This window comes from Leptonotus elevatus, chromosome 2 (assembly GCF_054856555.1).
Source record: "Leptonotus elevatus isolate MCC_2025b chromosome 2, RoL_Lele_1.0, whole genome shotgun sequence".
Classification (NCBI taxonomy): domain Eukaryota; kingdom Metazoa; phylum Chordata; class Actinopteri; order Syngnathiformes; family Syngnathidae; genus Leptonotus; species Leptonotus elevatus.
In genome coordinates this window covers 37,184,430-37,195,231 of record NC_141240.1, presented here as the reverse complement: position 1 = coordinate 37,195,231, position 10,802 = coordinate 37,184,430, and the positions used below count along the sequence as shown (strand labels likewise).

The 10,802-nt window shown below is 38.3% G+C and overlaps 1 protein-coding gene across 1 annotated transcript in view; it reads left to right on the top strand.

Annotated features, from left to right (window-relative positions):
• Window positions 1-10,802, top strand: part of camkvl (CaM kinase-like vesicle-associated, like) — a 40,582-nt gene continuing 29,780 nt past the window's right edge. Inside the window, exon 1 of the mRNA XM_086069464.1 lies at window positions 1-441. The gene's annotated coding sequence lies outside the window, so the exon portion shown is untranslated. The remainder of the gene's footprint in view (window positions 442-10,802) is intronic.

Below are 10,802 nucleotides of genomic sequence, written 5' to 3'. Positions count from 1 at the left end.
TACACGGAGAGACTATTTGTTTGGCCGTGTAACATGCAAGTTTTAGACTGGGGATGGAGCGGGACACATTTGGGCATGTTGCGCTTCAATCAGCTTGGAACGGTGATCTCACATGAAAGATGATTTCTTCCTCAGTGAGTGAGTGAGTGAGTGAGTGAGTGAGTGAGTGAGTGAGTGAGTGAGGAGTTGGTGAGTGGAGCAGGGGAGGGCTGGCAGTCAGAAAGGAGCAAAGTAATTCTTCCCAGCAAAGCGCAGACGGTCGTGCTGGAGCAGGAGCTGCAGTTGCATCTCCTCTCTCCTCCTTTGCGCTCTCGACTGCTGGCATTTTCTGCTCATCGTCTGTTTGCCCTCTCAAGTCCAGACAGATCCACTCTTCCCGTTTTGGATAGTTTGGCTGCAAACGTGCGCACCCACACTTCTCCAGAGCCGCCACAACTCAAGGTAAGAACTCACTGGTGCATGATGAACGCCTTACGGAACGCTGTCGCACTCGAGCAGGCAGCATGTGGAAATATCAAAGAAAGGTTTTTGTCATGATCATGCTGATGGTGATGAAGGGAGTGGTGGTGTATGGCAATATCAAATTGTGCTTTGCTGTAAACAAACTTGTTGATTTGCATGTCATTTACATCATGCATATGATACTCATAATATGAAGCTATAGTTTTTTTGAGTTTCCGTTGAATATCATACACGTTTTCTTTTCCGAGGTGGATGGAGAATAAAACAATCCTTTCCGGTTGTGTTCACTTTTGAGCGCTTTACTCGCTCCATCCTGGGATCTGTTGACTGAAGGCTTATGTGGAATCAAGGCAGATGCTCCGGGGTTTTAAGTGCACATTTGAAATAACTGCAAGCAGCCAGCTCAGATAGCCGAGAGGGAGGAGGGAGTGTGCTCTAAAGTATGATCTGTGCATTAAGTGCCATCAGCATCATTTCTAATTGCATGTATTTGAAATAATCAGGTTTTGTTTATTGTTGTTTAGCCGGTGAGCAATTTTTGTGAGCACCAGGTAAGGCTAGGAAAGTAAGGATGACAAAAAGGACTGGTCAGGAAAAGAGTGAGGCGTTGATTCTCATCCATCTCCTCACTGCCCCACAGTTTGCAGGGGCAGTATTTTACATTTGAAATCATCTCCAGAGACCTCATTTAGAGTTTGTAGAATGCCTTCAGCCTAAAGGGGAAAAGGCTTTCAAACAAGATGTGTTTGTCATTTTCTTGTGTTCACTTTTTAATGGTTAAAAAAAAAGGCTGTGCACACAGAATATAATACAGAATACAGTTATAACCTACATCTGTAGTTGCATGCATTGCTTAAAAAAATAATCATTAGATTTATATTTAGCATATATAGAATATACAATGTAAACAGCAGAAGCCCCAGAATTGAGCCCTGTAGAACACCATACATTCCGTTAATACATGTGAATTAATATTGCACATATTTGTCCAACCACTTTCTTTTTTTGCTTGACATCATTAGTATGACGGGATTACAATAACAAGGAAATCACACGACGTACCATCACAACAGCCACAAGTCATCTACTGAGTGCATCAAATTCCCTGCAGCGTGAACACCTGCAGCCAATGATGGGCCAGTGGGGCATATCATCATGAATGATTTGAGTCGCATGTGTGTCTTGACCTCCACAAACACCTGACTCACCGAACCCCTGGTGTTCAAGCCCAGGTTAAGAACCACTGTTCTAAACCAATGCAAAATATGACTAAAACTAATTGGTAGTCTCCAATAGTGATCATTTTAAAAACTAAATGATTTTAATTGATGTATTGATACACATATTCATCTTTATGATGTAGTCATGTAGTTTTCAGAAGAAATCTATTTCAATTATGCTTGGTAGGAAAGTTGCGCCATAGGCTGTATTTTGATCAGATCTCCATGCAGGTTTGAGGCTTGCTTTATATTAGCTTTTCTATTCTGTCTTGAACTGGTGACCTTGCTGAATGAGAAAAGGCTTCAGCGTGTGTTTCATGGCCATCTATTCATGTGAATTTTCTCCAGATATATATTTGCACAGCTTTCTCACTTTTGCCATTTAAGTCATTAAAAAAAAAAACTAATTAAATGAGCTGCCTCTTTTTATGTTGATTTCATTTAACAGATTTGTTTTGTTCTCTTGGTTTGAGGACGTCATTCCTGATTGAAAAACAGGGAAACATAAGCATGGTGTATAACCAGGAACATTACTGGTATCACTTATACCCTATTGTAGTGTGATAAAGGGATTTTTTTTTAAATTAAAAGTATGAAATATAGCAACATTAAACCTACAAAAATATAAAACATGAACATTACTATCATTTAAATTATTCAGTGCAGGATCAGGACAGTGCCGCATATGTGGTTCTGGCCAAGCAGATAAATAACATTTGAACAGATTTATGATTTCATCAATAGGAGATCTAACAGCAAGCTGTGTGTAGGTGCTCTATAGACATCAATATCTCATTATTGTGTAATGCGGCACAAATGCAGTTACAAATAAATTTTAAAAAAGCCCTCTGTTTTTGGTCTAGTACAATGTTAATGTTAAGGGGAGTGGGATATGAGTAAACAAACAGCTTGCTTTTTTTCCCACACACCCATGTTAGATAAGTGTCTGCTTTCGGATATGCTGGAAGCCCGGCATATGTTTCCTCAAACTTAATTTGGTGCCGGAGGTTCCTCATGTCCATGTTCATTTTATGCCTCCTTGCATCTCATCTGCGGCCCCTCCTCGTCCAGCTGAGTCCCTTGACTTTTAACCCCACCTCTTATCCTTTTTTTTTTTAAATCTAAAATTACCCAACATTTTTGGTGCTGCAACATTGACTGCAGGAATATATATATATTTATTAAATTATTTTTTTATTTTTTTCAAGAAGTGGGCAGCAGGCAGACAGAGATTCAGGAGCAAACCTGAACCGGGGGAAAATGCCATGAAAAGCCATAAATAAGTTAGGGGGGCAGTAAACACAAAAATTAAGCATTTTCAAAGTTACAAATAGACATGATGATGACACCTTGCTGGTTTTATTGGAGATGCCTGGGAAGAATTGTGGATTGCGACGCAGTTTATCAGTGATGCTAGCAGATGATATCCACCCACTGGCCAACTGATTCTTAATCATCAGTTTTTTTCCATTCAAAGCCTGAGCGGCGCTTAAATTGGCCCGTGTGCAAGACGGCAGTTCTGTTTTTTGGGACTGCATTTACACACGTCCTCACTCCTTACTGAACAGCCATTCCATCTCTGAAGTAGAAGAGTCTTATCACATTAGGTTGAGTGGTATACTGTATAACTGTTAATGACATGTGCTCCATATTTCCTAAAATGAAATCAAATGAAAGGCAGAGAAAAGTAGACAAGAGATCTATCTCAAATAATGATGGTGGGAACTAGAAATGGATTTGATTGTGCTCAAAATGTTGGCAGACAGTCAAGTAAAAAGGTCAAGGGGAGCAGGTATGGAACAGCAAGGAGCAGACAGGACTAAAGGAAAAATAAAAGCAGCATTCAGGCAAGAGGCCAGACAATGAGCTGATTGGCGGACTAATGAGACCAAGTGAAACCAGTGACCAGCTAAAATGGACAAGCGTGGACACATTTTCAAAGTCATTAATGTCATTCATTCTCACACAATAGCACAAATAAGAAAACTTTTTTTTTTCCAAACTCCACGACCCGAGTGAGGATAAGGGGTATAGAAGATCGATGGATGAGTCCTTTAGTAAAACCAAGCTGAAAATGCAAGCTTGTGTGTTTAACAACATGGAAAAGAAGATGCAAAACTCATGAATTCTTCATGAAATCTTGTGTTGCACATTTGTATATATACTGTATTCAGGCAGCCACACCTCCTTTGTCCTGCTATTGTATTTATACATTTCACATGTCCACAGTCCAGTTCTTTTAAACAACCAGCTTCTTTTGTCTCAGAATTATTAGGAAGCAATTTATTTAATAGTTTTTTTTTCCCCCCCAGGCACATGATAGCCTTTATGATCAATCTGTGTATCACACTAATACAACAAAAGCACGTATTCATTTTCATAGTTCAAATATTCATTCACAGTTCTGTAGTTGGAAAGCCAATGTGTAAGCAAAAGGGGGAAAAAAGAAAGAAAAAAAGCTGGTCTTTCTTGTAATTACTGTCTCCAGTCTTCCTCCAAAGTGGCGGGTGGAAAGCAGCTTAATCATTCACTTGAAAGATGTGTTGTTCTGCACTTGTTTTATAAGACAATACTGAATTAACCAGAATTCAAGGCCTTGTACATACAGTATATATGTGGGGAGAAGCTATGAATTATTTATGAGATATTCAAGCCTTATGGCTCTGTTGTGACACAGGAGCAAGAGAAGCAATTAGAAGTGGAATATAGGAAATAATAGATTGGATAAAAAGAAAAAGAAAAACAGATAAAAGGAGTTAATCACTGAAATACTTTCGCCATCAATCATTTCTCTGCTGACTACTTTTAATCTATTTTGCTGGATCCCTCTGCCTTGTTTTCTTGCTGCATTGATTGTAAATGTACAATATAGGCTATGGTAGCCTTACTAGGAAAGAAAAACGTTGGAATTGCAGAAAGACAGTTTCTTACTGTTTCTCAAATCGCTGTGTGGAGGTCCAACTGACTCAACTGGGGCCAATTTCCCATGTTTTGTCTTTTGGGGTTCCGTCGTATGCTGGCCCAAATGATAAACTGGGGGGAACAAACAAAACAAAACAAAACCCATGACACATCTATCTGAGCACAGTAATGGAGGGGGTTATTGCAGGGGTTACTTTCCAGACCACCTCCCCAAGTGAAATCTCTCGAGCACATAATTTTCCTGGAGGTCTGTAAAACCACATTTAAATTAATATAAACACATTTAAATACATAATAAATCCCCCTGTGTTTTCTGTAAACACATCCCACTTTTTCACAAACGAGCAAACTTATCATCTCACAATATACAATAAAATAAAATAAATCCTACTCAGAAATGTAAATGATAAAATGAACCTACAGCCGTCGCTTTCTGTAGGCCTAAAAAGCAGGATTACTGCAGATGACATTGGATGCGTTTTCAACGAAAATTTGGCTCTGCTTAAACACCTCCTCTTTCGTTCTTCATTTTAAAAATTTTAACAATGCCATCTTGTGGTCGGGAGTGGAGGAACACCTACTATAAACAAATTTAAGACACGACATGAAACAATGGACCACGAACTATAGAACCCACAATGGAGGTTTAATTAAATTCAACATAACTTTATTTATCCCCTAGGGGCAATTAAGAAATAGGATTTAAAGAGAATACAAAGTTTAAATGAATATACACGCAAGATAAAAAATATACAATCTCAATACTGCATTACTACTTATTGGGGAAAAAAATAGGTTAGGGTAATTAGAATTTATGTGTGACCGTCAACTACTATATCATTACCTGAACAGTGAATAGATTCTTGTTTGGCCCTCGGCGCAAGCTAGGAGCGCTTATGCAACACCCCAAGCTGTTGTAATGATGGATCCAACGTGGCACTGGCTTATCAGTCCCTCAACTGCCGCTCACCATCCGATCATGACTAAGGATGCCAAAATACATTACACGAATCTGACCCCTGCTTTAAATAAATGGCCAATTGCACGTGTTTTTTTTGTTTTGTTTGCTTTTTAATTAAAATGTCATAACTAAATGGAGTGATTCAACTTATGAGTGAGGTTGATTGACAATAACTTTCTTTATTGTTGTTTGATTAGTTGGTAGGTTCAATGGCCAGCATTGCCGTGTCTTGAGTGATTCGATTTCAAGAAGCAGATCGGAAAGTGAAAGGTTCTGGGCTAGAAACGGGTCAGTTGAAAGGATGCAAACGAGACGAGAAGAGAAAAGGAATAACAACAGGTTTGAACTGGTCCGTGTTCATTGGCTGTGCTGGTCATAAAAGACTTTCGATGCTCACATTATGCAAACCAAGCTATGCTACAGGTGAATGATGACTGCTGTGGCGATGCTTTCTTTCTCATCGTTCCTCGCTCTCAGGATGGATGAGTTTAATACATAAGTGCTTCACAACAACGGCAGTTTTCCTCACCATGGTGCATTTTTCACTCGAGAAATAAGACTAAAGCCTTGATCCATTGTCCACCTCCAAACCAATTGCTGAACTTGGCCTTTGGCTTCTTTTTTTTCTTTTCATCCTTCTCTCTTCACCTTGCTGCAGAGGCTTCTCATTAACGGACTAATGCATCGACTCATTTACGAGAGACGAGGACACAGTGAAAGATATTGACAAGGATGGAGGATGTGCTTTCAAGCACTGCAGTCCGGATAATCACACATGTAATCTCTGAGCTATACAACATAGGGGGCAAACAGACTAGTCAACAATGTGGATTATAGCGTGAAGTCGATTAATTACCAATCGTGTTTCGGCAGTAACAACACAAATGCTTCATTGAAATATGACAGACGGCTTCCTACAGTATAACAGTGAAAAGATAGACAGTATTACGGAAGCGTCTGATTTGAGGGCAAAACGAAGACAAGCTGTGGTTGCTCGATCAATAATATGTATCGGTTAAATCAAAGTCGCTAACTGGCGTGATGAAGTAGCACCTTACACTTGTTGGATTACCTTAAAGGGGAAGTCAACCCAAAAATAATTATTAACAGTAATATGTTATATATATGACCTCACACATGACATTCTAATTAAGGCTACGTTCACACTAGAGGCAAATGCGACCCAGATCGGATTTTTTAATGCGAACATGCGACCTCTATCTGACTATTTTATGACAGTCTGAATGCCTCAAATCAGATTTTTTTATATCCTGGGTCAATTTCATATATGGTCCTAGACCTCTACGTCATCAAAAGTCCAAAATTTCAGAATCAAAATCACATTTCAAAAATCACAGTTGCTCATGTCTCAGGTAACATCCAATCACAGCTCAGCTTCAGAAAACAGGTGAGCTGTGATTGGTCGTTGCCTGAGCCCTGAGCAACTATGATGTCATCTTAAATCGACAGCAAGTGGCAAAATGGCCATCTCCTGAGATAGACCAAAACGGCTGGATTTTGCTTCATAACTCATATTCCACAAATGTAATATTAATCGGAATGTCATGTTTAGACTAGTGAGGTCACATATAACATATTATTGTTAAGAAATGTTTTAGGTTGACTTCCACTTTAACTCATTCACTGCCATTGACGGCTATAGACGTCAAAAATTCATTTGAACTATTTCTATTAGTTTCACATTTTTTTCCACTTTTGTTAACAAGAGTATGAAAACCTAGAAAAAAATGTATTGTACATTTAGAACAGATGTAAAATTTGTGATTAATCTTGAGTTTAAATAATTAAGTAATTAAACAAAAATGAAAATATAAAAAAATTTGAGGCGTCAGACGATTACATTTTTTAATTGTAATTAATCGCATGACTTCAATAGTTAACTCACGACTAATCACATTTTATATCTATTCTCAATGTACAATACATTTCTTTCTAGGTTTTCATGCTCTTGCTAACAAAAGTGGAAAAAAATTAACACTAATAGTTCAAATGAATTTTTGACGTCTATAGCCGTCAATGGCAGTGAATGAGTTAATGTCATCTAACAAACATCTAAAGGATAATCCGCTCTTTTAGTATTTTGTGGGGTGGACCAAAGAACAGGAGAAGGCCGCCGCGTTAACAAGATGCCGAGAAAGGCAGCTAAATGGGAGAAAAGCTGGAGCATGCTCTGCTTTTGCTCTGACCTGGTTCCAGTTAATCCGCCCACTTTACACGATGAACATTACCTCCACACTGTATTTATAGAGCCATTTGCTGTGTGTTTCTCCTGTGTCAGCCTGCCTGTATGGATTTCTCACAATATTTCCAGGTAGCCTTTGTCACAATAAAGCAGGTTATCTTCCAAAGGAACACAATAGATTAGATAATAGAGTTTTCACAGGACATTACAACTCATTTGCATGTCTGCAAGGAAAAGAACTCCTCACAAATATTCATTCAGGAGTTTCGTCGTATGCAACTCTAAGTGAGTTTCAGTAATCACACTGGGCCTTTTCAGATTTTGATTTGATTTTAGACAGTTTGAGAAAAGGCAAGTAAACACAAACTTATTTAGAGTAGACAATGTGGGGCTTTAGGAGTATAGTCATAAAAATAGCTCTCACCGCTGCCACACTTGATTCATTTTGAAGTGTCATTGGGGATATTTGTTCATCCTCCAGATTTGTGAGGTCAGAGGCGGCTCACAATCTGTTCCAGTTCATCCCAAAGGTTTATTGTCTAAGTATAGAAATGGTGTAAGATGTCTTTCTATGGGTCGAGCCCAACCCTCGTTTTATTAATTTGATGATCAAAAGAAAATTACTTTTACCCCTGCACTGTCGAGAAAGTTTTTAGTACTTTGATGAGTCAGGGGTAAAACCAGAGTGTGAATACATATGGACATCCAACTCCTCTGGGAATTGGTTCCGGCAAATCTCCATTTCAAGATGGAAGGCCATCATTATTTAATGATGAATTATTCCCCTCTCCCACAGCTGGTAACCCTGCAGAGAATTCAAGCTCCACAGGTACACTGCATGCTATAAGGTGTGAGCAGTATACGCTACAAAGTACACTTTTCCAAAAATAGAAAGGGCGCTTCCAGTCCTCCACTCAGCTTCACTTACAAGACCTTTCTTTTCAAATACTCTTCAGCCTCATGACATTGATAAATGCTGCTTTCTCATCCTCATTGTTTTTTTCCTCTTCTTTCCATCACCAAAGACGAAGGTTAGTTCTCAATCATTCTGAATGCAATATTTAAAAAAAAAACGAAATACTTCTTCTAGCTTGGGCTGATCAACTTCCAAAGAACAGTTCTCACTGTGATTCCTCCGTGCCCTTTGCGTCTGTCATCCTCACGGCTTTGGCTGTCTCTCATTCTTCTTCTTCTTTGTCAACTCCATCTTATTCTCTCCTCTGATCACACGTCATCGTCTGACGCCACAGCTCATTCGTCATCGTTCTAGGCTGTTTTATTCCTCTTTCTGCTTCTCACTTGGCCCATCACACATGCACCTGAAATGCTGTTAAACTTTTTAAAATTTTGTGTATTGTAAAAACGGTGGTCCTAAAGTTCATCGTACATCTCAAGGAACGCTAGTTTTGCAGTTTGATGTCGCACATTCAATTGTATCGCTTAAACTGAAACGAAAAGTAATTCTAATTTTCATCCCCGCTGATGTACTTTGCCCAACAGACCGGCTTCTGTGAGGTAAAAATAGCCTTCGTTTTTAACTTTTGGACCACCATTGGGGAGGGTGAAAATTACAAAAAAATGTGCCCAAGAACCTCGTTAAAAAAAACACACACACACACGCAAATGTTGCACATTAGCGAGTATGTGGTGTTTCTCACAATATTATTTTCATCATTTTGTCTGAGAGTCCGCTATCTTGCATGTTTTGTAGTTTTTATTTGATTTCATTTTTATTGTGCTACGAGATCACCAATCATTGTCTCATTGGTTAAGATAGATATTGCTGTTTTAATAGCATTTCTGATGGGCTAGGCGGGCAGTAAATTTATAAAACTAATTATGATATTGTAAAATAATGTGCACATTATCAGTGTGTGAAAAGCCACAGAAGTAAAGAATGTTTTTTCCACTATTTTCATAAAGGTAAACCCCTTTGCTGAGTTACAAAACGACACGATAAAGCTACAGGACCCACGGACGGATCATGTACAGCAATATTTTGACGGACCAACATAGAAACACATAGAAACACACCACTGCGCTGAATGTAGCTATGATTAGTGGGAGCCTTGCTTGTGTTTCTCATCAATGAGCGGGTCCCATTTTGAGAAATACGATACACAAAATGTGTTTCGTATGTTGAGTCTACTCTGTATCTTTGTGTTTGCCATTGCAGAAAATTTTGCTCAACAGAGATAAGATGTTGGAAATGAAATGAAAGCAAGGTATTCAGTGCTTTTTGACAGTTTTGACGGATTCATTAGCTCATTTGCGAGCCTGTCGGCAGATATTACGCAGGTTTTGGTGTGTGAGAATCTGAACCAGAAGTGATAAACCCGTATTTTAAGTAAGAGCTGATATTGTGTCCTGAACTCTTCTTCTTTGAAGCTGAAGACTCTTCTGCTATCATATAATTTGGCATTTTTTTAAGTTCTCCAAAGATGTTTGTTTTTTTATCATTTTGTTTGCAGACTTACGGAAGCGTATTGCATTCACTTGAAAAAAAAAAAGTCCTGTTTTTTTTACTAATTTTTGGGGGCAGCTTTGTTTTTTGGAGTATTTTTTTCTTTTATTGAATATTTTTCCCCTGTTTTTTGAGTATTTTTTTTTTTGTTAAAAAAAATCCTCTGTTTTTCTGAGTAATTTTTCCCTGTTTTATAAAATTAGTTTTCTGTTTTTCTGAATATTTTTTAAAAGGGTTTTCCCTCAGAGATTAGAGAACAAACCACAATACAGTATACACATTCATTGTTTATTGAGAGCCAGTAAGTAAACATCACCATCTTATTGCATATGGAGGTATGCGGGAAAGTGTCTGCTTCAGCTATTAGCGAGTCTGCAACAAGTCACTTGGAGTTCATAGGTAAAAAAAAAATATATTAAATACTCAGAAAAACAGAACACCAGCTCTGTTTTTCGTTAATAAATAAATCTGTTTTTTTAAATTATTATTTTTCTGGGGGTTTTTTATATTTTTTTCCCCCTGTTTTTCTGAGAAATTTTTCCTCCTGTTTTTCTGAATACTTTTTTCAGC